Source organism: Zonotrichia leucophrys, chromosome 4 (genome assembly GCF_028769735.1).
Source record: "Zonotrichia leucophrys gambelii isolate GWCS_2022_RI chromosome 4, RI_Zleu_2.0, whole genome shotgun sequence".
In the NCBI taxonomy this organism is placed as follows: Eukaryota; Metazoa; Chordata; class Aves; order Passeriformes; family Passerellidae; genus Zonotrichia; species Zonotrichia leucophrys.
The window spans coordinates 59,112,091-59,134,519 of NC_088173.1; the positions used below are offsets into that span (position 1 = coordinate 59,112,091).

Consider the following 22,429-nt stretch of genomic DNA (forward strand, 5'->3'; position numbering starts at 1 on the left):
CCGCTCCCGGCTGTGGCCGGCTCCAGCCCGAGGATGTGTCGGTGCGGCTCTTGCCAAGTTCTCCGTTAGTTACTCCCGGTAAAACAGCCGCCTCGCTGTTTTAACATTAACATTAACATTCCACCTGTTGCATGTGGCAAGTAATACACAACATTGTATATGTACCATCAAGCTAGGAATCATTCTTTTCTTGGTTTGCTGGGGGGGAGTTGTAATTATAGGCAAAAAAAAAAGGTTTCTCAGATTCTTTAAGACTTATTCTGTGGGCTGATTTGGAAAAAATAATTGAAAATACAAACAAAGAATCATAGTCTGAGCCATAGAATGGTTTAGTTTGGAAGGGACCTTAAAGATCATCTAGTTCCAGTCTCCTCACCACAAGCAAGGGAACACCTACCACCAGACTAGATTGTTCAAAGCTCCATCCAACCTGGCTGTGGACATTTCCAGGGATGGGACAAGAAAAAGTAAAAGAAGCAAGCTCATTTTTTTTATTGTGTCTCACTTCAGTAAGATTTTCTAAACAAAGTCTTTTCCATGGAAAACATTCCTGGTGAAATACAGGAATGCTGACCTCAGGACTTAACTGGTAGCTTTAACCACTAACAGCCACTGGCCTACCTGCAACAGTCTGCAGTACTGGCATTGTCACATGCAGTGTATTCATAGTTAAGGATTTACTCTTTAAATCCCTTCAAAATTTAGCATCTAAGAAGAAATTTACAATAGAAAAACAGCACCTCTATTGCAGCAAAAAATGAGCAGGGGAACAATTGCAACTAATTTAATCCTGTCTGGTAGAGTATTGTCCCCCTCATGGTTGAAATACATTACTGCCAAGGGCTTGGTTTTCTTTCTTTCCTTAGATAAGATTAAAAAAAAAAATCATTGTGTTATGTGAGAACTGGCAGAAAGTTCTACGTCCCCCGGGTATACTTGCATTATAATGGGTGTTGTCATTACCGAAAACAGTGGAATGAACTGAGAGTAATGGCACTAACAGATAGACTATAGGTCACTTTTTTTGTACAGTGGATAGATAAAGCCTTACAGTGTAATGTTCATGTGACACTATTCTATGATTTTTACTCAGGATTGGGCTCCTTAAATCTGGTTAAACTTTTTCTGTCAGAAAATCTGTTTCAACACTCCATCCTAAATATTTCAGTTCTGCAGGCAGATTTTCATTGGGAATCTTTGCTTTTACTTGCTGCAAACTTTCTCCTTATGTTCTTTTTTTTTTTCCTCATTCAAACTTTGTTCCAAACAAGGCTAAATGTTTTCTCCCTCTAAGCCATCTTATCAATGGCTGTAAGGAAAGTAGGTCCAACTTTCCTTCAGTGTTGAACTAAAATAGATTATCAGCATCAGGAACACAAAATCTGCAATCTTGTATGCCTTGTGTTTGGGTATGTGCAACTTCATCACCTGAAAGGACACACTGCTTTTCATTAATAGCTTTGGTAATATTGGTCTGCTGAAAATTTAAAAATGAAAACACTTTTTAAAGGACTTTTTTAAAGGTACTTTTGTGGCAGTTCCACTTAGGGCTGAAAGCAAAAAAGTGGAAAGCAGAGCTTGTGGTGGCAGTGCTGCAAAGCTGGCAGCTGCCATTGCCCTGCAAACTGGGACCCCGTGGCTGGCAGTGACAGCACAAACACACAAAGTGTCAGGGATCTGCCTCCTCAGGTATCAGCAAGCTGAAGTGGGTTTCCCAGAGGTGGAGGTGTACTGAACCTATGGCCAATTATGACTCTTCTTCCAAGAAACAGAAGAGAAATGAAGAATTAGTTTTACAGGTAGATGCCAAAGCACAGTAAGAATGATAATCTCCAGGGAAGGCAAGGTTTTTGCAAGAAAGCTGTGACTAAACTTCTGTTTCTCAAGTGCTGTGAACCAGCCATGATAATGCCTTTTTTCCCTCCTTTTTGATATGACTGTAGGTAATCTAATGTGCAGTTTAATACATCTTCACTCATTAAGTCATTGCTTTTGAGAAAAACAAAAGGTTTTTATAAAACATTACGATATTTCTCCTATAGGAATACAAACAGCACAGATCTGTCTCTCACCTTCACCTTCTTACCTGCTTAAAAATGGACCTGACTCAATGACAGGTAGGGTTACAAACTGCTTGACATTATTTGTCTCTCCAAGTACCTTGCCAAAAGCAGTGATGTGGTGTATTGTTTTATTTTTTGCTCTCCATGAAGACCAAAAAAAAGGTGATCTTCATTTACCTCTACAGTTCTATCTAAACATGACAGGAAGAGTGAAGCTAACAATTGAAAGTATTGACATCCTATTTTTTCCCTTGCCTAACTACAAAAGCTTTAATGTGTTGTAGAATTAGTGTTCTAGTAGGAATGCAAGAAATAAGAATGGGAGGAAAGATATTAAGTCATAAATTACGTGCTGTATAGGTTTTTTTACACAAGAGCATGAAAGCTTGTTTTTCTTATGTGTAATTGCAAATTAAAGGTTTCAGTCTTAAAGTATTATAAATGCTGTCTCCTTTTCATCAAAGCATTTTGCAGCGTTATATTTTACTGTGAGGGTAAATATATTAAATTGAAGTCATTGGTTATATTTTCAGCTACGAACATATCTAAATAGTCACTTCTCATCTTGTGATGGAGCTGTAAACCACAACACAATGACTCCATTTACTTTACCATGACTAAGATCCTCGATACCATTAATCTTAACTGCTATTGCTTAATGCTATATATCATGAAATGTTAATGTTAAAAAAAGAACCAATCCATTTAGACTGAAAATGATGAGTTGGTCTGCAGATGGAGTCCCAGTAATGGTTATAGTTCTTCCTTACACTTCATTTTCTTACACTCTTATGTTCATTTGGATGCTGGTAAGCCACTCCCAGATTTTCATCATGGTTTCCTGGAGGACAATCACTAACCTCTGATATTCCTCACCTCCTCTCAAAATAGTTTATGGGAATCTGGCCTGCAGAAATCAAAGTCTATTGGATTTTGTTTAAAACATAAAAGATTAGTGATCAGAGCTAAACTTGATAGCCTTGGATAAAGCAGTGGGGGCTGCACATGTGCAATACCAGATTTGGGAAAGGCTATAATTAGGGGGGAAAGTTAATGATAGAGTTAATTGGCAGAGCTGGGTGCAGAAGTCAATGCCCTGCAAGAGAAAAATGAAATGGAATACCAGTGGGTCTCACATGCCACATATGAAGTCTGAGAACAAAACCTGTAATAGAGGACTCAATTTCTTGATTTTGATCAGAGAAAACTTAAATAATACTTTCTTTTAACAGTGAAAATCATGATGTAAAGCCAGAGCAATCTAATGATTGCAATGTCTCTCCAACTTATTATAAAGATTGATAATATTTTTGCCTATTTTAATAAGAACAGCTTTGAAGAAATATTCCAACATCCAACAGAATCATTAAAATATGTATTCCATGTAGATATTTAAAAGAAGATCATAGTTTTTTAATCCTAAAAGGGAAAAATGCACTCTTTCTTTCCAAAGAAGAAAATGGACCAGAAAATCTTAATGTATCATAAATTCAAATAATTTATTACCTTAGCAGCTAGCTGTTATTACACTGTAGTCTCCCTTTTTCTCACTTTTAAATTTACTACTAGCAATATAAATTAAGAGAATGAACTAAGACATTATTTTTTAAAAATAAATAAATAAAACCTAGTAAGTCTTCCAGCTCATCAAATCACTGAGAAAACCAGAAATAAGGTGCAAACTTGTCTCTTTTAATTTAACGCTTTTTCTTAGCAATTATTTAATGAATCTGAAAAAAGTGACAAAATGTTATGATGTATTCAGCCACTCTAAATGTTAACTCTGATAAGGGCCAACATTGCAACTTCCCCTATAGGCATTAAGCCAGCATGACTTCCAGTTTCCCCAGATTAAACACAGGTAAAAAAAGATCGCAGCGTTCTGATATCACAGTGCCTTATTTCTACCTTTTCACAACTCTTATCTAAGTTTACAACCTGAACTGTGTCCAATGTTTTTCAGCTGTCACAATGCAAGGAGCTGCCACAGTTGAGTCTTGGCGATGCTTATGTCATGTCAGAAGATGCTTATGTCATGTCAGAAGATTGCTCCCCTGTCCCACACAGGAGGCCAAGTCACTGATCTGCCCCTAAAGCAGCAGTTCAGACCCATGGCAGCAGGCAGCAACAATTCCAGGGCTGGCATGGAGGTTGTGTCTCATGCAAACTGTCTCCCATGGTGTGAGCAGGGCAGGGCATGATGCAGTCATGAAGCAGAAGTTCTGTCTCTTCAAACTGGGTGCACAGTTAGATGGCAATACATAAATCCTGTGCTTTTACAGGACTGATTGAAATAGAAAAAATTGTGCACAGCGATTACTCATAAGCAGGCTTTTCAAAGACTAACAGAAAACATCTTTATATGATGTAGTTCCAGCTGAAAAGTATACCAGAAGATCTGGATAATATCATAACACCACTCCAGTTTTGAGTTGCTATAAATGTCAGAAGCAGCACAAAATCTGTCAATACATCACTTATTGTTTATAACCTTCTGAGTATTATGTGGGTATTCTGGAGCCCTTAATATGGAATTATGTTTCAAGTTTATCCTTTTCCATGCAGTGAAAATATGGCTCCCTGAATCTGGTAGTGCATATTTCTGAAAACTATCACACTCACTGTGACCATGAACAATGTCATTAGAAGACACAAATTTTCTCATCACATATCATTCCGATAACTCCATCTTTGCTGCAGGGGTTTAAACCTCATTAAAAATAATAATTAAAAAAAACCTTCAGAAATTTTCAATGCCTTAAAAATGTCAGACAACTGTATTTTAAAGCTGTCTGTGGAAACTGAAGATGAAAAATACTTGGCTGATGTAATTCCACAGCTGCAGTTCAACTGTTTCTTGTGATTTGTTTGTGCTACTTCTTTATTAACAAGGAATTTTTTTCTTCAAGTGTTTGCATTTGAGGGAACATATTGATCATCTCCAAACTACAGAAAAATTCCTAGACTTCCAAAGTCACATAGAATGACAGGAGAGTTACCAATTGTAATTTGTAAGACTCTGATGCATCGTCAACAACGAAGAACTAATGTGGGCACCTTAATTTTGATTTTTGAGATAGTCACAACATGTCAAGCCATGGTGCTTTATGAGACTTGATTTGATTTCTCTGAATAACACAGGGCCACAAGGAGCTCAGTGCCACTCACAGCTGTGGGATGGCTGCCCAGGTGGCAGCAGGCCTCCAGCAGCTTATTTCACCAATGTTCATCAGGCCAGTTGGTACACATGACCCACACCTGCAATGCATTCAGACATACATGGTGCTGTTCTGCCAAGGCATAAGTGCGTGAGTTAACACTCATGACACAAGTGGTTTCATTGAAACATTCCTAGACATGTCAGTCCTGCAGTCTTGTAACCTGGGTGTCACCTCTTTCTCATTCCTCCCTTTCTGCTTAAAAATCTCATGTATATTTAATGCCTTCAGAGCAACAGCTCTAAGACTCAGTGTTTCTTCCCTGCCCAGAACTAAATCTTTAATGCAGGCTTCATGGGTTTGCTCCTCAGCTATTTTGACCTCCTCTTTCCTGTCTTTGTCCAGTGCTGGCTTGCTCCTCTTTATCCACTTAGGATACTGCCACAAAATTGGTCTTCCTTGCTTACCACTCCAACAATTTCAGTCATCCCTTTGCATTTCTAGTGGATCCACTTCATCACATGCAAAATATCTGCTGTCACCTTCAAGGCCAGTCTTAACATACTACTGCCATACCTACTTACTGTTGACTTTTAGAGAATACTGAACTGTTAATTCACCCAAGTAGTCATTTTAGCCTTACTTATTCATAAATTAGACCCTATTCCTAAGAAATGTTTCTGTATTTAATAAAGCCCTTTAACTTTCTGAAATATTATTATAACTGCATGTAGATGCTGACATTTTTGAAGCCACAGCTATGGAAAGGGGGTGAGAAATTAATGAGAAAATGTAGTAAAATTTTCATTCAGATAGCAAAGGGAGAAGACACATCTTAAATAACTAGAAATATCATTAATAATTAGATATAAATTCTGTGGTTTGCTACCTCTTTTGCTACAGATCATTGGAAAACTGTCAGGCTTTCTGCAGACTTTAGCTGTGAACACTGCACTGAGTTGACTTTATCACAAATATGATTAGGAAATGTATGTGTAGACTTAAAATAAAGAGACTGACAGAAGAGTTCCTCCAGTTCAGCTGATGCAGCATGTGGATGTTCTCCAGACTTTTCCTCCTAATCCCTTGCTGGTTCATTAGCAGCTCACTGCAGACAACAAGAGACTTATGCCAATCAACAGTAAAAGTCCCAGGAAAGCCTAGCTCATATGCCCATGGAAAACAACTTGAGAGTTTGGAGAAAGACAGCATTTTTCATAGTTCTGCTTTTAAAAACCCAGAGAACCACAAAACAAGACAGAACCAACAAGCTAGGGAAATCTGAAGCTGATCTTTATAGAACCCTTCAGTCTAACTTAAACCCTAGAGTGCTGTTAGTCCAAAGAGCAAACTCCTACATTGCCCAGAAGTTTTTATTGAGACAAATAACAGAACAAAAGAGTGGCAAGTTCTTTTTGTTTGTTTGTTTTTCAGACTGGTAATACAAAGCCAACCATCATATATTAAATAAATAAGGCAAGCTGACAGACACTCAGTTTCCAGTTCTGCCCTATTATCTACTTGGAGCACTATGAAGGAGCCCAACAAGTTTCTTCCTAACAATTTGAGAGTCTTTAAATTTTCTTCCTGCAGATCTCTACCATGTATAAATCTGATACAGAGAAATCCATGTGCCTAAGCAAAGCTCGTTTCAGTCTCAATTTTGCGGGGAGTGTTGGTTTTGGAGGAAGGTGATGCTAACCCATCTTATTCCAGAGACTCATGAAGGGTGCATTAGGGTGCCTGAAGAGTCATGGGGGATTGCACCATTTTTCTCATGGTCAATAAAACACTTAAAAATAACTATACCGACCATATATTTAATAGTATTCTTTACCTCATTGATAGTCCATGACTATTAATGATTGTTTTAAACCATGGCTGGACTTTTTGTGAGAAAAGCTACACAGAAACACACACTTGGGTGAGAATTCTCAGCAGACAGTCCAAACTACATCAGTTGCGAGTGTGGCCTTTACAGCACACATTTGAAGAACATTAGTGCAACAATCCAGAAAGACATAAAGCACTGACATTTCTTAATTAAATGAACAGAAGATTTCTGTGCATTGAGCACTAAGACTTAAATATTGCTAAACTCAGCACAAACGGTCTTAAATTTAATAGGCAGGGAATTCTTCTTGTTATTTAAATTTTTTCTCCCTTGTCTGTTTTTATGCAGTATAAATGCCTGTATCACCACTTCCTTCCTCATTATTGCACTATTTGGTTTCCAGGAAATATTTTTCTTTATAAAGTGGTCGTTTGCATATAAAAATATGTATTTTAACAGATTCATAATTCTGTTGGTTCTTTAGTCCTCATTTCTTTAGTCCTCTGTGCTGTTTGAAACCTACTTTTATTTAAATTCATATTTGCTGCACTGGAAAGATTAGGTCTTGATTTAAGCCTTCTCCACTTCAGTCTGTAAGGTGAATGTGTTTATGTGTGAGCTGGTAACCTTCCAAAAAGGTCTGAAAATTTCTGGAGCAAAGACAGACCCAGTAGAAACACAAACAACAAACAGGACACTGAAATTTATTTACATATTAATTTTTAAATGCGTCAAGAGACTGTAGCTCTTTCATTTTAATCTCTTACAAGAATTTCTATAAAAGACCAGGTAATATTTCCTTTGTTTTTATATTCACTAGCAATATATAATGAAGAGAGCTTTGAATGTTCCAGGGAGTGCAGCAATATAAAATAACATGAAATACGACACGTAACCCATCTTATTTGTCAAAACAAACAAAAACCAAGTGGCACTCATGCAAAGTTTCCCTACAGTTAGGTATTTATTTGTTTTGCTTTTTCTGAATACCTCATTGGTTATTTGATAGATGGTCAATCCCCACTGAGTAAAAGAGCCCACATTTTCTCCTCATCTCTTGCAAACATAAAAGGGCTTACTCAAGCAGCAAGGGTGAGCACCTTAAGGACAGGCACCAGAGGATGCCTGAGGTGCACGATGGCCCAGTAAAAATCTTTCCTGCAGCTATGTATCAGTTGATATGACAGAGAAAGGATTCATTTCCACAGGCTGCCAGGTGATTAAAATATTCTGCAGAGTAAAACAAACAAACAAAATTGATTGCTTCCCTTCACGTGGAAGATTTAAAAATGTAATTGACGCAAGTAGACTGTGTCTGTGTTCTCTGTCTGGAAAAGAACTAATGCTAAAATTTTGCTAGATAGGTTAAAACCAAAACCATTTAAAGACTTTGATATCACCTACAAAACCAGTAAAGTCAAAAACTAAACAGCAGTAAAGGAAGAGCTGTATGGAAGAAGGAAAAGAGATTCTGAAACACTTTCTTTTCCTCAAGCTAGGAACCAGACAAAATTGAAATGGCATCCTAAGATTGCAACATAGAATTTAATTGTAGAATGTAAATTAGATTTACCCATGAATATCACAGGTTCTATCAGAGGACAGGAAAACTGTGAAACGAAATATATACATACAATATGGTGGTGGTTGAAGGTATACATGTCTTATATTCCCTTTGCATTTTCTGTAGGCTCCTCCTTTGTAACTTCAGGTAGGGTTTTATTCCCTCTGAGAACTACCCCTCTGATCTATTTGCAGTGTTTTGCATCCGAAAAGAAACCCTGAGCTCTGTATTTAAAGCAAACAGCAGGGTCTGGCAAAGGAAGCCCTTGGGAGCAGAGGTACTTGTCAGGGGAGAACTTTTCCACAGAAATGCAATGCAGCAACACTGATGGTTGGAGACAGAGTCCACAACTTCTTTTCAGTCTTGCTGCATATGAGGAAAGCAGACCATAGAAAGATGGCAAGATGAGTTTGTTTCTGTTTCCCAGTATCCACCTGCTCCACAATGCAGGCTATATGATTTCCTCAGGGAAAGTAGGGACCCCACAGTATCCAACTGCATATATTCCACCTCCCAGGAAAATAACCAGGCTGAGGATTTTTCCCATGGTTTCACCTCTAGAAATGTTGCAAATCTAAAGCCATGACCTTTTGGTGCCTGTTTTGAAACCTACCTGACATGGCCTGTGTACTTACTGTATTTAATTGCTGGAAGAGTTTTCAGGTCTCTAGTTTTAGAGCAGTATTTTCATCTCATTGCTTGCAGAACTATTCATTTAAGTACAATTTATCTTGATGTTCTCTGGCTTTTTGTATCCTTGCACTATTTCCTGCTGCCATTTCTAGTCTCTAACAGTGTGTGTAATTCTAGCTTTCTCTTTAGAGCAAAGTTCTCACTGCTTTGTCCCCAGCACTTGCAATTTGAAACATGAGCATCAAATTACAAGGAGAAAGTTTGCTTCTTCCAGGTTCTATTCTGCACTGTTACTACATTAGAGACTACCTTGCAGTTGAGCCATAGATCACCATATTTTGACAATCCAGTTGTGTGTCAAATGAGTTATCTCAGACCAGTTCTTTATCCATGTCACCATGGATCAATTTAAGCCACCTCTTCCCATCTCATATCTCATTGTGAAAGTGAAATATCCATGTAATCTTTGTATATTGCCAAACCAGAAATACTGGTAGAGTAAAACAAAGCATCCTCTTTGAATTGATCAAAATACAGAAACGTTTACTCCTCAGTGAATGACATATTGGTATGAAATGCATGTGATGCTCTATCCAATCAGTACTGGGATTCTGTTCTACTGTCTGTGCTCCACTATAGTTGCATGTATCATCCTCAATACAAGACCTGTGACACCCTAACAAAAATCTTTGCTGTGCTTTTCCACCACAACCTATTTCTGTCATTTCTGCATAGGGACATACAGTATGGTGGTTTTGACTACAGGAAAAACTGAACTTCCAGCAAAAGTTTTTTTCACAGATACACATATCCTTCCAGACTGTATCCTTCCTAGGTGGCCTTACAACATGCTAGTTAAGACTAAAAATCACAGGATAAAACACTTCTAGAAAGAAAGCCCAGGAGGTAGCTTTTTTGCTAAATAATAGATTTAACTCATGTGCCAACCTCTGTAAACATAATGGAGTAAGTTGTCTGATAAATGGAGGGAAAATATCAAAGTATTTGATGAAATATTCAGAAAGAACCTAGAATTACTTTTAGAACTATGTTATAGTCCCTAAAACTGCTAAGTCATGAATCATAGGTACAAAAGTCTGTGGAGTCTTGGAGTGTGAGCTAAATATTTATGTATCCATTCTAACATACTGTTTGTGATGTCAGAGTAATGCTGATCCTTCTCCTCATTGAGATGTTAATTCATGTACTTAATAGTTGCTTAATATGCAACTATTGCTTATTATTAGTGGCTTTCAAAAGTCATCACTATTAGGCATTTCACAGTTTTTCATTAAAAAAAATGAAATGGACAGTAAAGGAACAAAACTTTTGTCTTATTAAGACCCAATAATTAACAAAGTATGAAAACTTTTGAGATAGGCCTACAATTAATGATGCTGTGCAGACAGAGAAGGTGTCATGGGTAACCCAAAATGCCATTGCATTCCACATCTGTGTGTGCTCAAAATTGTTATAGTCTCTCTAGGACACTGGTAAAGGGAGTGGAGTGGTACTGTAGGCGAAGCTTTGAAGGCCACTTGGGCAGGCAGCTCATTCTCATCTGTCATGAGCTTTGTACCTCTCTGGGTTTTTGGTCTTTGCTTAGGCAGAGCTCTCTGGCCATATTGTTTGGCTCTTGGTTTCTTGCTACAGGGCCAAGGCAGCGCTTTTCCTTTTTGGGTTCTCTTTTCATTGGTTTCATCTCACTTGGAGAGACTGCAGTTCTCGGGTTAGAGCTGCTTGCACTCCCCCTCCAACATGCCACCAGCCCCCAGGCCAGGAGAGAAGACTGGAATTCCCCAGCCCAGCCACCTGGCCTTGCCTGCTCCCGATGCCTCCTGCCACAAGGCCAGCGAATCCCTTCTGAGGGTTTCTGGTCCTTGACCTGCAGAATAGCAGTCAGAGCTCCAGCTGGGAAGATGGCAGAGCAGGGGAAAAGACTGAACCCTTCTCTTCTCTCCCTTTATCCTTTGACCCACACCCTCGGCTGAGGAGTCTGTCCTGGCAGGGGATGTGCCTGGTGGTTTTGGGACTCTCTGTTCTGGGGAGTCTGCCAGATTCAGCAGTTTTGTATCTGGTGGTTATCTCTTGACTGTTGCTGCTCCTTATAATAGTAAACTGTTCCTTTTTTCACTGACATCTACTTGGGGTTTTTTTCCTTTTTGGTGGAAAGGAATTGGTTGAACCTATAAAGAGAGGCAACTCAGTCCAGAGTTCTTTAAATTATCTTAAACTAAGACAGAAGATTATCAGACTTTCCATGGCTTGGTGTTTTTTGTTCATATGGGGAGAAAGTTCAAGGATCCAGAATAAATTCTGAGACATTTTGAAAAACTGCATGGTTTGCAGAATTGTTCCTTCGTCTGATCACTTACATTGGTGAAACTTGTTCTGTGCATGAAGCTTTGAATCTGTCCTATTCCCAAATGACTACCTCATATTGTTGCAGAAGTAGTGGAAGTATCAAGGTAAAGATTTAATATAATAGTTATCTGAAATCAGAGCCGTATTTTAGCAATCACTATTGGAGGTGCTGCTGAGAGTTATTTTCTTACAGAACTTACACTTCAAGTTCCACAATCACTGCAGGATCACTGCAGCTGAATGAACCCATAGAAAACATGGCCTTAGAAACCATAGAAAGCAAGACAACAATAACACTGCCCCCCATATTTACCTTTCATATAGAAGACTTAAAATATAGCAAAAAAAAAAAAAAAAATTCAAAGATTTTTTTTCAAAGAAACAGAGACACCCTGGAGACCCTGTTGTACAATTTTAAGGGATCTTAGAAATCCACCTTGTCCATCACAATTTGGTGAAATTTTTTAATTTAAAAAAATAATTAAAATATTATAGTACACATCCCTTAACTCTAATACTTCATCACTCTCTAGAAGTTGAACTCAACCCCAATCCAGTGTTTTCCCCAATTTTTTTTTCCTCTATTTGATCAAGATTAATTCTTGTCTATTCACACGTCTCTGTAAACCAATTCCTCATGTAAGCAGATCTGGGGTAAAACATTTAAACTAAAACTACTAGAATTCTTTGAAGCATCATTTAATTTTCATATTGTCATATTATCCTGCATATGATGCTCTAGTACATTCATAATTTTTTAACTAGAAAACTGAATATCTAAGATGTTCTTGCTATTTTCAAAACAGTTTTTCAAAAATGGAAAACAAAACAAACAAAAAATGTTTGGGAAATGAATATTTCTACCATAAAAATATAGAATTTCAGAACCATCCAGAATAATTTCAGAATTATTCCACAGCTGTGGGAAACTTAACTTTCATTCACACTGACTACTGACTACTTTGCTTTTATAATGTACTCCTTCATTTCAGTTAAGAGCTTTCCTAGGCATTGACTGTGTTTTTATATACATTCAGAATGTCATCCCAGGTGTATGATAGTCTAACTGATAAATGTTAATAAAATAAAACAAAACATCTAAGTTTTATATGTAAACGAAACATGATTGAACTGAAAAATCTGTTGTGCATATGATTTCTATTTAATCAGGAAACCATTGAATACCACTTTTTTTATAAACTCATTTGGCCCCTCAAATTCAGATCAGCTTCAGCCAGAAAAATTACCCAAGGTTTACAGTGTTTAGTGGAGATCAGCACATATCCCAGACTCATATGAATGTTATGGTCATGTTCACCAAAAAAAAAAAAATATTTTAAAAAAGCATTGTCTGGAGACTCACAGTCTGTTTGTCTATTGGACTGGGAAAGAATGTCCTGCCAGAAACCTTGCAAATACCAAGAATGTCTGCAGAATGATTTTGTTTTTCAAGCATTGCACTTACTGAAAGATAAATGAAATTAGATTTAGCCATAGAGTTCCTGACTTGCTAAAACAATTATATTTTTTAATAAATATACATTTATATTGCTAACTCAAAAAAGCCAGTGTTTGCTATATGAAACAAATATAGCATTGATACACCAGTTTTGGCTGGACAGTCAACTTATTCTGTTGAATGTCATAAATGTTTATGACAAGATCAATTTCAGGGAATTTTGATCAGAAACACATATTTCTGACCTGATGAACTCTTTTGGAGAAATTCTTCATCCCAGCAGATAAACTGCTTTGTACAGAGGGAGCTGATGCCAAATATGGGACATATAAATTATTCTGTTCTTGAATGTGTTGATACTTTGGCAGAGATGAGCCCTAAATAATTGTCTCATTGCATGTTAATAGTTCATGTGGCTGGCTTTCAATTCTGTGTAATTTGCTAAACACTAGAGAGCTTCATTACAAGGTCCAGGATAAATTAAATGAAAATCAAGTACAAAGGAAGCATGGGTCATCCATGAGCAGAATTCAATGACACTGGAAAGCAGGATAGCATCTGTTACAGGATCCAAAAAGACAGATGGATTTCCAGTGCATCTATTTGTAGAAAATACAATGGTTTGGCTGAGGTTTCATTTGAAAATTAGAAAGATGTCCTGATAAATTGGGCTAAGACTTGCCTGGACACATTTTTTGCTTCTGCCTTAGCGTAGACAGAATCCCCTTTGGAGCAGGTGAAAGAATGAGAAAGCATGAGATTTCACAAGATGAGAGGAATAATCTGTGAGATAATGTCTCTCTTCTCCTAATTGAAGAAACTCAGCTAAAACCAAGCAAACAACCAAAAAAGCAAAACCCCCATGCAATCTGTAACACAATCAGTGAGAAACAAGACCTACATAAACCAGTGGTCCCAAAGGTACTGGATGTAATTTGCTATTGACTTGTAATATACAATCTCTTACAAAGGTAAAAAATGGGTGTAAAATGGTACCAGCTTAAAATGCTACATGGCATTTATTTTGTACTGGAGTACTGAACAGCATGGTGACACACTTGTATTTAGTATTTAGCATGAGTGTGCCAGCATTAGAAAGATGACCTGGGTACGCTGGAGACTGCAAAGAAAGACTTTTTGATTTTCTTGATGCTTACAATTTTAGCCTCAAGATTTATGTTTGACACTACTGAAAATGAAAGGGTAAATACAGAATGAGGTATTCTGTACTTTTTCTCTCCAGTAGTGTCCTGTCCTTGCAGCCTGTTGGCTGTGCTTTTGGAGAGTATATGGCAACATGGAAATTTTCTCTATGGAGCACTTGTGTGGCTGGAGCCAGAACATGGGGAACTGCTTAGTCTTGTTACAATTACTACAAATTCCTGTGCAGCTAGTTGTGAAATGATGCAAGGCACAGCTGGGTATTAAGTTGTCTCTACTTAATAACTAGTTTATAATTCATGTCTTCACTTACACAGGGAACAGCTATACTTTAACCTACTCTCACATCTTGTGTGATGAGGGGAGAGAGAGGATTCCCATCTGCCAGAATCTGCTTGGGGCAGCACAGACCACAGTGGCAAGTCTGCTTGCCATAATTTTTTTCCTGCAAAAAAAGCTAACCAAGGAACTTCTTTTAAAGGAAAAGGTTTTAGTCATTCTGAAAACAGACAGCTTGTATTCTGGACAACCCGTTACATTAAAAGCTTATCTTACTAAAGTATGACTCAATTCTTTAAAAAAATCACAAACATCACACCTCTCCATCCCCCCACCCTCACAAAAAACAACTTTTATTGAAACTCAGTGCCTTATTTAGGCTGTGCTGTTTGATGTGCCAGATAATATCAAATAAAGGATACTCACAACAAAATTCAGCTCAATATTTCTGTGTGCTTTAATACAGACTGATTGGAGAGCCTTAGGCTGTCATTACCTTTTTAAAAATAGAAGGTACATGAATAGGCATGCACCTCAGGTTTTTTATAGAAATGAGTCACAGATTTTTAATTATGTTTCTTTTCTTGCATTCTTTATTTTCAATTTAAGAAAAATACCTTATTTGTAAATCCTATTGCATCCTTTTCAAAATCCTGTGAACACAGTTAATCTCACCTCATGTGATTGGGATAACAGCAATAATAACACTGTGAAAAGCAATAGGCCTCATTGTTACTGTGGTTTATTGAAGCAGATAATGAGATCGGGTAGGTTACCTTGAGAGGAATATTGACAAGAAGTACTTTATCTGTAAATATTCTTGTACATGAGTCAGATCCTATGCAAAGAAAAATTCAGTTTCTACTATGAATTCCACTTCACCAGTGCATTAGTGTATTCTGGGAAGTGCTTCATTTCTGTATATATGGGCTCTTCCCAACCAATAGCACACAGAATTTGATGCCTTCTCCAGAAGCTCAAAGTATTTGTCAAAAGGGCTTTGCGGGAGCATTTGTTGCTGACATTTAGATAGGAAAACTGAGGTAGAGAGCTGCTTTTCATAACACACTGAAAGAGCCATAAGTATAATCTGCATATCCTGTTGTCCATCCCAGTATTCATCTGTCTGCTATAATAAAGCTTAAAGTACCTACAACACTCTAATTTTGTTGTTGCAATTTCTGTAATTGCTTTGAGTATGCTATGCTGCTGTGAAAGACTGAAAAAGGAAAGGCAGAGTGCAGCTCTGGCTGTGAAAAAAATTTCTAAATTTCTCTGATTTAGAAAAGAGAGAAGCAGACTTTTACTTTATAAAGTAACATCTGAGCATGGGATCAAGATTAAAGAGTGTCAAAATTCTTTGAAATTTTCTTCTTAAAGGTAAAAATTTTCTTCATAGGAAGTCTCAACTCTAATGGTTTAAAAAATTGTTGAAGCTCACAAACCCTTTGAAATCCAAAGCGTGCAAAACATTCTGGATGAAATGGCATAGGATGCTACCTAAGCTACACAGAGGCTTCTGGAAATCCTGCAGTTAAAATAATCAGGAATGCTAGAACTTAGCAGTACCTTAGTTCCAATCTTTTCCCAAAGTAATATCAAATTTTGATCTAAGCAATGTGAGGAACAAGTGAAAGACATCCCAGAACAAAGGAGCTGAATTCACTGCCTGATTGGTATGAACCATTTTTCCTCATTTAGGATTGTTTCAGTTAGGCTAGAAAAAGCATTGGAGGGACAAACTTTAGTTTTTTATATTCTGGGAATAAGCAACAGGTATTTCAACAGCATTTCTTACTTGATGTAATATCATAATCCAAACCTCCTTTCATATTTCTCTACAAATGTTAAATGGGAGAAAGGAAAGCTCAGAAGCACTTAGAAATAACAGGGTGATAAAAGTTCACATGGTTTATAGCTATAATGGGTTTTGATTGGAACACCTTTAGGTAATGCATAATACACACCCATAAAATGCATTCAGCTAATGAAAAACCTTCTGGATTTTGACATTCCCTACAAGAGACCCATGATCACATATACAGTGAGAAAACAGGGTGTAGGACATGCCTTACCTGTCTGGTCAGTACTGAGAACCCCTCAGAGTTGGCACAGAGCTGTTGGCAGTCTTTTTTAAAGTTCTGTTAGCACAGAACATCACAGTCATGTGGCAAGGGAGCCTAGTGAGGACCAGATGCCAAAAAACTCCCCTGATCATATCTGGTAGCCATACATCATATGCCAGCTTGTATGAAGCTGCATCTTTACATGAGTTGCCTGATGTCTAGGAGATTCAAAGAGATGCTGTATACATGCTAAAATTTTCAGATTATCCATGATACTCTGTAAATTGTGGGAGCTCAAAAAAAAAAAAAAAAATCCCAGATTCCTGGGAGCTCAAAAGAAAATAATCCCAGATTCCTGAAATTTTATTCAGGGAAAGATACACCCCTTACTCATAACAACACATTCAACTCAGAGAAAGATAACACCATTCTACCTAGATTGCTTGTCATACTTCAGTTAAAATTATGGCACTGCATGCCATGAGGAACAGATATAATCACTATATATGTAAACCATGAAAAACAGAATGAATAATCACTTATTAGGTTGAAATCAAAGTGGGATGTGCATTTCTGAGACTGAAGCTAAAGAAAAAATGAGGTATATTTGCTTTTCCCACCCCAGGCATTTATTTGAAACCTGTAGTAAATGTGTAAGAAAATGTTGGATTATTGCAGAAGAAAATTCCAAGGCAGAGAGAGACACTGTAATGGATTTATCTTTGTGCTACCAGAAAGGTCAGAGGGAATCTAATTGTTTTGCCTATCTTATTTGGGTTCCAGTCAACAGAAATAAAGAGAAAAGGAATATTCCTTTGCTGCTTAAATACTGAGAAAAGAAGGAAAATTATTGTTCCAGAAATGAGACACTCTGAATACTGCCATTTACCTACCTGCTGATATGCCTTTTTTAAAAAAAATCAGAGTTTATTGAGATAAAATAGGACAGGCTCACCACAGCTTCTCTGTTACTTGTCAGAAAATAGGAGGTTAGAATAGAAGTTAAAAAAGAAAAAGCTTCCTATCACTACATCCACTCAGGGTATCAACAATTGGGAAAGCACAGTATTTTAAGTCTTGAAAGCCATTATATTCTCCACACACTGCCTGTGAAGATGAAAGATAGAGTTCAATGTTTGTATATGGAAGAAACTGAAGAGTAGTTTCTGCAGGAAGCTTTGTGGTGCCTGCATTAAATACGGAGGCTTTTAAATTAAATACTGTATGTAGCTGGAGGAGGAAAATATATGGAAATTATGGAAAAGGAAGAAAGGGTCAGAGTTACGAGGATTGGTTGAACTGAAGGGTGGGTAAGAAATGAGATCCTTGCAGATCAGAAAGAAATGAGTTGAAAAGACTTAGGTAAGAGATTTCATTTTTCCACCTGTCTTTAATTTTTCTCTTCCTTTTTGTTTCATCACTGGGGATTTTTTCCTTATATTCTCACTATGCAAATATATCTACATTTACATAAATGACCATTTCTTTACATTTCAAATTTGACTGTCTACTCTTTTTTTGCCTCAAGACCTTGGCAGAGGTATCTCTATTCTCCCATGAGAGTTTATGGAACATCTATAGGTTCCTAAATCATGTTTGACAGTTTCAGTTGATGTGGGCAGGCAGATTTTTCTCTATGAAATACACTTCATCCATAACAATTAAAGTGTGCTGCACAAGTTATGTGAGCAAGAGATGGAGGGTGTGCAAAGAGTTAAAGCTTCCATGGTAACCTCAGCAGTGAGGATGCAATTGGTTCATTTGGTCCCTTCTGTCACATCTTGATTCCATGCCAACAAATCATGAACTGTCCATCATTTACACATCTATTTTTAGAGCATCCTCAGCTGCTTCCAATAAAATGATAAATGATGCATGTTTACAGAGGACTGGTTCTGGCCATAGAAAAGGCTGTTTCCATCTGAAATGCAAGGCTGGAGCTCTGGAGCAGAACAACATGACAAAGGTACTGACCTACAGTAAAATCAGATCAGAGGTTTTGGAGAAAGTGCCCTTTGCTTTTCTGAGCAGCAACCTGTTCCTAACTAAAGGCAAACTAAATCTATGCCAACGATGATCAAATACGCCTGTTGCTAATAAGGGAATTCTTTCAAAAGGCTGGTTTACCTGCAGAATCATTCTCAAATGAGAGACATTTAGTAATTACCTGATCTATACTGGAGTAGCTCTTTTGTGCTTTAAACAGAAAGGAATGCTAAAAATGTTTAAATATTGATATATGACCACTGCAAACACAGAATCTTTAATAATACATTTCTTTAGGAGACAGCTCTATTCATGCAGGATGCCCAATTAATTCAGCCAAACAATGAACACGAACTGCTTATATTGTACCAGCAATTCATTGACATGTCTGCACTACAGCAGCAACAAAAAGGCAGAATATATACGGTCAAATGGGGGAGAGACACTTTGTAGAAGAAAAACCATGAAAATAAATCCTTGGGTAATCAGAAGTGCACCAGCAGAAGCCATATCATACCATGGCATGAAAACTCAAGAGAAAAATTTCCTTCAGACAATAATGCCTTAAAGTAAAGCAATTCCTGTGTTGTAAGTTTGCTTCTCTCTTTTTCCTTGACCTTTACCAAATTTTTCCTTATTCTGAATACTCTGCATTCAGTTTTCCTTGCTCCAATAACACTTGCTAGATTTATAAAGTATCTCCTAAGATTTAAAGTTTCACATACAAACTCAAGTTTCTGTTTTATTTCATAATATATCCTGAAGACACACAGCTACATTATGTATAAGCACAGGGAATTAACTCAATATTTTGGTTATACATACTGATCAGCAACTAATTTTGAGCTACTGCGTATTCCTATTAACTGTATATAATTTAAAATATAGACTGAAAGGACTTTATACAAGAGACTGCAGATTTTGAGAGCTGCAATCAGTCACAAGCTCTTAAAGTTTTTTCTACATAAAGTCAATTTACTTTTAGTGTTCAAACATTTTTACATATATACCAATGTACTGCAGGCTAGCAAACTGCAGTTTTCAGATGGTTTTCCTGACGGACAGAATATATTCTTGAAAATCAGAACAGTAATATTTATTTCAATTTGCTGATCTGCCTTTTTATATGACAGCATACTTTTCAAGCTAACAGGTAAATTCCTATTTTAATGAATTTTATTACTTTAGAAGCAAAAAAAAAAAAAGCTCATTTTAAATATTTCCTTTTCTATATATTCTTTGTCTGAAAGCAGTCAAAATATTGATAATTGAGGTTTGAAATAATACTTTAAAAATTCCCATTAGTTTTTCACAAAAGGACAGGTAAAACTGCAGTACTGATTTTGTCAGAAGTTACAAAGAAAACCAGAGAATTGTTGTTTCATCAATATTATTTTCTTGCTCTTCTACAAAAGAAGTCTTCCTCAGGTGTGAATGGGATTCATTTTAACATTTAAGAAAAAATCATTTTTGTTTCCATGCTACTGAGAAGCTGTTTCCAGTGCTGAGAAGCACTGGAGTTACACATGATTAAGAATGGTTCAGCTGTAGTAATCTTATTCAAGACTTGTTGCACATATGTTGTAACGAAAATCATTCATAAACTTAAGATTTTTTTAAAAACAAATGAAAAAATGCTACCAAGTCCACAAAGAAAAAATAATCTGGAAACACCTTGACAAAAACCAGCCAAACAAATTGATAAAATCAGCTTATCAGCTTTGTTATAAAGCTAATTATAAATGTGCTCAAATGCAATATTCCCTTAGTTCATACATGAGTAAAATTGCATCAAATTGCTTTTCTCTCAGTCATTCCACATATTGTTTTGGAACCAGTAAGAATTCCTTTTCAAAGCTCATTAAAACGTTTAGGGTGTTTTCGGTGTTGCAAAGCCTCTCAGCCCCTCAACATTAAGCTGACATAAGTGCACAGCAATACAAGCACCTCTTGATCTCAGTAGAAAGATCAGCAAGGAGAGAGGCACTTTCACCATATCCATAAACACCATGTTTACACTTCAAAGAGCCCCAACCATTGGGGAAACCACTGCAGAGCCCAGGTAGGCATGAAAGGGCCATCTCCAGGGATGTGCCACGGCATCAGGTGGAACAAAATGTACTCCTGTAACTCCTCGTTAGAGTAAGTTGAGTTATGCTGAGTGGATGCTTTGATCACACAACATCTTCCTGCACAAGATTGTAGTTAATTGTTCTCTCTGTCACTGCCAAAGCCCTAAAAGGAGGCAGGTGAAGAAAGGGAGAGAAGGAAGAGAACAGAGAGCTGGTCACAGGCCAGGAGGAGTCACCTGGGTCTGCTCAGAACTCTCTGCTCCTGCTTGCCCTCCACTCAGGTACCTCCTCCTCCAGGACAGGGGAAGGGATTTCTGACCTCCTTCCAGTCCCACATGCATCATCAATGAACACAAACAAAACTGAAGGGAAACTACCAGTCAGTCTTTTAAAAACAGGTATTTCATAGATTTCTATTTTTCTACTATTTTCTCCTTATCAATTCAATGCAAATAGAATCTTTTGTGATTAAAAAAATACATAAATACATAATCACTTAGCTGCATGCTGGCCATTCTGTCAGCACTGCTTATTTTGTGTGCCATTCCAAAGTATTATTTGAAAATACTGCTGTAGAACTGATGAAGGCGTTCCTTTATGTATTATTGACATATCACATATGTATAATTTAAATTCACAGACAGTTATTCTTTGCTCCTCAAAACATCCAGATTTATTAGCAGAATAAGTTTCCATGTAAACAAGACTGGTTACATGAGGCTTTTAGAAAAATATTTTCTTAACAAAGAAACAGATAAACATGACCCTATTGATGCTATTGTTAATAATTTGGAATATTTGCATAAATCTGAGCAAAGATGGATGACTTTAAACAAGTCACTAATTAAGAGACTGAAAGAAACAAAGGACTAATAATACCTTATAACTCAAGATAAGCATATTAGCATACTGTATCTCATATCACTGTGGTAATGTCAGAAAGACAAATCATCCTGGTTATACCTGAAGCAGTGCTGTAAATAATGCAATCAGTCACAGCAAGGGACCTTTGCTTGCTGCTGATTTTTTACATTAACTCTATTTTTTAAATTAGATTTCTCGCTGAAATATGTATATATGAAAATGAATAAATTTTTTTGCAATAATATGCAGGCTAAAGGATCTCCCTGCAACTGATTTACTAGCTGCCATTTCTTAAAAGTAGCAAATCCTTATGCACACTTCAATCTAACTCATACTGCTGAGAGAATGGCAGATCATTAGTACAGTCAATTTTTCAGATTTATTGCCAAAAAAACTGCTTGCTTTTTACATTACAACAAAATCTTTTCCAACTGAACATTTGTGGATATTTTTTTTATTAGCCAAAGGCTAAAAAATCATTCACAAGGAAGTACTAAAATGTCATTTAACTTCAGTTAGTGCTGGCTAGTGCTAATTAATGTGTTGCAGCTATTTTGCATTATGTGCTTTGGGACATGTGCTGTGTAAAGTCCTGAAAACTAGCAGGGGGCACAGGTTATATTTAAATATTTTGATAATTTTTCTTTGGATGAGCCTCTAAAAAGTAGTGGTCCCACTTTTGAAATATTTCTTAAAACTAAGACTCTCATAACTTAACCCTGAACTTATTGAACAATGCTGTCACCACATTTCCCACACACAATTAATGTCACCTACTGTTCTAAATAGCAATCTACAGTAATCTAGTCCCTTCTGAACATAGTTATTGTAGTACTTGAAGGATTAATTCATTTTTCTCTCATTAAAACTTAAGCTTTAATGTTATGTCTCCTATACATGAAAGGTGGTGGTGGAATGGTGAGAAA

The 22,429-nt window shown here is 36.9% G+C and overlaps 1 protein-coding gene across 11 annotated transcripts in view; it reads right to left on the minus strand.

Annotated features, from left to right (window-relative positions):
• The window catches only part of KCNIP4 (potassium voltage-gated channel interacting protein 4), a 389,569-nt gene that overhangs the window by 177,575 nt on the left and 189,565 nt on the right, over positions 1–22,429 (minus strand). The gene's annotated exons all lie outside the window — the stretch shown is intronic.